General features: G+C 42.8%; 2 long non-coding RNA genes across 2 annotated transcripts; both read left to right on the top strand.

Moving 5' to 3' along the window:
* Window positions 1-213: 213 nt before the first annotated feature.
* Window positions 214-937, top strand: LOC122128772. Its single transcript, XR_006151597.1, has 3 exons — window positions 214-272; window positions 575-629; window positions 858-937. It is a non-coding gene; the product is annotated as an uncharacterized LOC122128772 (long non-coding RNA).
* Window positions 938-1076: 139 nt separating this feature from the next.
* On the top strand, window positions 1077-2435 carry LOC122128776. The gene is made up of 3 exons (XR_006151601.1): window positions 1077-1920; window positions 2053-2152; window positions 2369-2435. It is a non-coding gene; the product is annotated as an uncharacterized LOC122128776 (long non-coding RNA).
* Window positions 2436-5925: the final 3490 nt, after the last annotated feature.

Raw genomic sequence — 5925 nt, forward strand, 5'->3', positions numbered from 1 at the left:
CTTGAAACTCTGTGCTTGTGAATCCTGACCGTCTTTTGCGTTGGTCCAGCTTCCACGGGCCACCCTGGAGGGACTGCCCTGGATCCTGGAGCGCCCGGAGGAGGCCGAGGAGATAGGAGCTCAGGCTCTAGCCTCCGCTCTCCTCCGGTGGAGCAAGGAGACCAGGGAGCAGGAGGAGGAGCGGAGCAGGGAGCAGGAGGAGGAGGAGGAGGAGGAGCAGAGGGCCGAAGAGGAGGTGGAGGAGGAGCGTTGCACCCAGGAGGTCCAGCGAGGTTAGACCGACTCTTTTGCTCTGGGCTTACTGAGTCGGTGGTCTCCTTTCTTAATGTTTACCTGTTCATTTGAATCATAGGTTTTACTCTCTGTTATCCTATCTGTATTTGGGATAGTTATCATTAAGGGTCACTATTTGCAAGGTCATTATCTGTGATGGTCGTCATCACTGTAAGGTTAGACTGGCTCCTCTGCACTGGACACCTCATGGCTTCAGTGAATCTGTGGTCAGCAGGCATTTTAATAGGCATATGTTTTAATGAGCATCATTTATTAATTCAATAATTGATTTACTTTACAGCAGCCACCCGCGAGACTGCTGAAGAGGAGGAGGAGGAGGAGGATGAGGAGAAGCAGTGAGTCCAATGATCTTGATATGTTTAATTTATATTTTATATATTTCATTTATTTTTGTATACACATACACTATATATTCACCTAAGTTTGCATAATGTTTAATTTATATTTATTGTATACACATACACTATATGTTCACTTTGAAGTTTGCATAATGTGTTTTCAATGGTCAGTTTACCCAGAGTAATTGTTCTTCCTTTGTTTTGTTGTTTTTCCCATCCATACAGGACCTGTGGCTGTTTCACTGCTCTGTGGAACTGGGCCTGGCGGTAGAGAGGAGGCGGTAACACGCACACGCGCACACACACACACACACACACACACACACAGGGGAGTGGACAGGAGAAATGACATCGGGCCGGATTCGAACTCGTGTCCTCCATGGGCGTCAAGCCCGAATGTGGTCGGGGCTACTGCTTGCGCCACAGTGCAATTGGATTTATTTTTATTATTCAGGAAATACACCAAGATAGTGACACAACTGGCTAACATTTTATGACATTCATTTTTTATTGTTTTATTATTTTCTTACATTCTTGGCCAATTACTAAATTGTGTTGCTTTATGTTTTGTTACAGGAATTCAAGTCGTCATGCTATTGGATTTTGCAACATTACTACTAGCTCATTATATTATCAATTAGTTCCAAAAATATGTTAGCTCAGAATCAAATTATATTTTCAGATTACGTACCAGTTCCTGTAAATATCCTGTATCAGATTAATTCTGTTTTATGTCTTAACTGACAGCGTATGGCGTGTCTTGTTACATGTCTCCCTTTAAGTGTGTAGGCCTTACAGAGGTTACCTTTTCGGACGAAGGGCATTAAATATGGAGGATTACAGATGATCTTGGCACCGCTGGTGAAGCAAGACCAGACCCATAGGACCAAACACTAACATGCATGACCGTAACAGGACGCACATGAGAATCACGGCAGGAACCAAGCAGGCTTACCCAAGGCCCACAAAGACATCAGTACCACTCAGTAGAATGCTACAATAACATAGAAAAAAGCATTTAAGCTAATTCTGTCAGAGTAGCTATTTCTGTGAGGCAAATTTTCATCGTTTATTATTAGTGTAGTATATTTACGTATTTAGGTGAGCCATTACTGGGTTGTTATAAAAGAGGGAGAAAAAGGGTTTAGGTGTTCAGTTACACATATCAGTATTACACTTTATACTTTCTGGAGTGTTCCAACAGGATGCTTCCATACCAAGAGACCAGGAAGGACCATAGAGGGTGAAGGAGCAATGAAGGCTGAGGTCCAGGATTAAACATGACCAGGTATCGACCGTAGCAACCACATGAAACTCAATAATGGTGCATATAACATGTTAATGACTCATTACACATTTTATAATATGATGCATGTTAACTCATAAATGTATGATGAATATATGTTGAATATGATAACAGGGCGAACCCAGACTAACCAGCCCGAGACACCTTGGCGACGCCTCAGAATGAGCCCGAGTGATTCTGGTCTGAGGTCCAGAACTCAGAACACACAGAGCAGGTAATGACCGTAAAGTCTACAGTTCTATTTATTGATCTATAGATCAATAGATCTGTTTATTGTGAATTCCTGTACACACTCTCTGAGGTCCAGAACTCATAACTCATAAAACACAGAGCAGGTAATGACAGTAAAGTCTGCAGGTCTGTGTGCAGTACTGGAGTACTATATTGGAAATACAATGTGGTAAAAATCTGAATGTGTGTTTTTCTGCAGGTCTGTGGGCAGCTGTAGGAAGCTGATTGTCACTGGAGCCTCAGGCTAGAGTGGGACGTCCACTAAACCAGCTTTTTCAGCTCTTCAGTCTTAAATGAGACAAATAAACAGTGAAAATTGCCATTTGTTGTGAATTCCTATGCACACACTTAGACATACACACACTTAGACACACACACACTCACACACACACTTAGACACACACACACACACACACTTAGACACACACACACACACACGCTTAGACACACACACACACTTACACACACACACACACACACACTTAAACACACACACACACACACACTTAGACACACACACACACACACACAGAGCTAGTGGCAACCCTTCTCTCAGATCTCATCAGAAATTATATCTAATTTCCAGAGAATAATTCCACTGACTACACAGGTCAGTGTATGTTAAGTTCTTCCCACTGCAGTCTGGTCGCTGGAAGCTTATCGGCTTACCCCAGATCTCATGAAATGCACATTCAATACATGCATGCATGCCTATGTAGTGATTCCTTAAGGGTCTACTCTCTAATGTTACACTACAGATAATACATGCGTGCCTATGTGGTGATCCCTTAAGGGTCTACTCTCTAATGTTACACTACAGATAATACATGCGTGCCTATGTGGTGATCCCTTAAGGGTCTACTCTAGTGTTGGGGATCACTCAGTGGATGGGTTATCTCTCTCCCATAGCACTGAACTGCCTCTGGAGACAGAGGGAGATGGAGGTGTTTATGGGTAACTCTTTTCACATCTGATAGTGTGGTATGCAGTCTTTGACAAGGTGAGAGAGCTGACTATCACTAAAGCATGCTGGAGAAAAAGCAGGACCAAGGCAATAGGGATAGTGTAAAAAAAAAAAAACATGTATAATATATATATATATATATATATATATAGTTTGCCCCTCAGATAAATGAGAGTCAAGATGAGAAATTATATAAATACAAAAGCTTCGGCAGCAAGACAATCTAGTCTGACCTTGGAAGAGAGGAGGGGTGAAAGAGGCCATTAAGTTTTCAACAAAATAGACTGAGAAAGGGACATCCATCTATTCAGAGAAATGAGCAGGGACTGGTGTCTCTGTGTTTGCTGTCACCAAGCACTGGAGGCTGAGGTGAATAAGAGGAAGCGATTAAGCGATTCAACGGGGAGAAGACGTCATCCTGTCATTCAGCAGGCAGGTGTGAGTGATAGATGGGAGCTCCGTGGATGAACCCTATCCTGTGCTTCAATGCGTCAGCCACACACACAGACACACAAATAGACACACACACACACACACATACATCAGGACTAATCAGTTTCTGTTCCACACACACACACTACCCATCACAAACGTAGACAATGCGTAGACACACACATATCCATACATGCACGCTTGCAAATGTAACGGAGGTTATCTTCCCCTCGCTGTTTCACTCTGCGTTGTGTAGTTTAAAGGAAAACACAGCCTGGTATTCGCACGTTTTATTGCTCTCTGATACATGCAAATAAAGAAAAGAAAATCAGTCAAACAGAAGCTAGCCAGTCGCTCAGCTCCTCTGTCTTATACATTCGAAGAAAGAGCTCGCACAAACACGTGCATACAATACAGAAGTGTAAAACGTGACCCACCTGATACATGCAAATAAAGAAAAAATCAGTCAAACAGAAGCTAGCCAGTCGCTCAGCTCCTGTTAACACAAATCAGGCAAGCCACTTAAATTAATATGCACAAAACAAGCTCACATGTAGGCTAGCTAACTCGCTAGTGTGTGTCTGCAGGACGTGTACCTACCTCTGTCTTATACATTCGAAGAAAGAGACAGAGGAAAGGAAGAACCCAGAGACAACCTCTCAATCACACCCACTTCAAAACATTGTATCCAAATAATACTCGGGAACCAATAATCTGCACCTTGACCGTGCTAGAGAATTAACCCATGAAGGGAGGAAAATTCAGGGAAGCACATTAAACCCTGTTACACAAACACACACACACACACACACACACATACACACTCCACTCCAATCACCCATGTATCACTCTGCATCTGAATCCATACTGTTCAATCGTGGATGGGCAAATGTCACAGAAAGAGAGATGGTTTAAGATTGTCGGCACTTGAAGGATTACACAGAACAGATGGCTTTTGGTCTTGCGAAAGGTTGTTGATACCATGGACTCTGTGTCTGTGTGTACAAACACTGAATTTATAGCGCACACACTTAACTAGAGCACTCGAGCTGGAGGACCATAAGGAGCTATTTGCTGAATTTGACCAGAAGTGTTCAGGAGTAGATTTGTGGGCGCTCCTTCCCCTCCCTGGTCTGTCACACGCTGACTTTAGTACATAAAACACCAGTGGAATAGAAACCCTGTCATGAAATAGAAATACAGAAAAAGAGTCCAAACAGTTTTTAGTTCTTTTTACCCCCCCACAGTATTTAAAATAACAATCGGTGACAATCCACTCCATTACGTGGCTTTAAATATGACGTGTCATCTTAATAACATGTTTATGGCTTTATTATTATACGTATGAATATTGTGACACAATGTGAGAGATCAAGAAAACGCTCCTTGCTATGGAACAGGAATATGCAGTGAGTTGACATCAATGACATTAATGGCAATACAATCCTCTAGCAGTCCCACCAGAAAGACGTGACATAGAATCAGGAGCATCCAGAGAAAGATGCTATTTAGCAGGCAGCTATTTTGAACAGTGGTGGGGTAAACAGCTTAGTGCAATGCCAGCCTGGTCAACCTTAACATTTGGATGCTACTTAGTAAGGTTAGTGTGGATGCCGATCTCTTTTCCCAAGACACAGGTTGCCTCTCTATACGCTCTTCTTTAAGCTTTGGAACTGCAAATATGTACTTTTTTTGTCATGTCCATGAGGCTTGTTTGAATTTGAAAAGAGAGAGAGAGAGAGAGAGAAAGAAATACTTTAAAGTTTCCTTTTTCTGACCAGTAAAAAAAGAACACAAAATCAAGGCGTGCTGTAACCCAAACAAAAAAGAGCCAGAGCAGGAGAAATCTATTCTAAACACGTTGGTCAGAAAGGGCATCCACAACAACACAGCCACTTCCTGCTGCTAACATTTAGCGAGGGCTAGGTTGCGGAACATCCTCATTCGGCATGAAAACAACTAATATGCTAATGGAGGATACAGCATGATAACAGGGTACCGTTCCGGTCAGAATCCTTCTCGTTCCACACCTGGCGTGATTTCATTGATATTCCGCTCTCACCATTATCTCCTCTGTGTGGGCGACCAGACACTGCCTACACAGCAAAATGTCACCTGTCAATCAATGTTGAGAGAGAGAGAGTGAGAGAATGTGTGTGTGTGTGTGTGTGTATGTGTGTGTGTGTGTGTGTTTCAACCGAGTCTGCATTAATATTATAGCCCTTGGCAAGCCACTCAAAAGTATCGCACACACACACACACACACACACACACACACACACACACACACACACACACACACACACACACACACATAAAAGTAAAAGCCCATCTATATTGGGAGAACAGCCACCCGTCTC

Source organism: Clupea harengus, chromosome 24 (assembly GCF_900700415.2).
Source record: "Clupea harengus chromosome 24, Ch_v2.0.2, whole genome shotgun sequence".
NCBI classification, from domain to species: Eukaryota; Metazoa; Chordata; class Actinopteri; order Clupeiformes; family Clupeidae; genus Clupea; species Clupea harengus.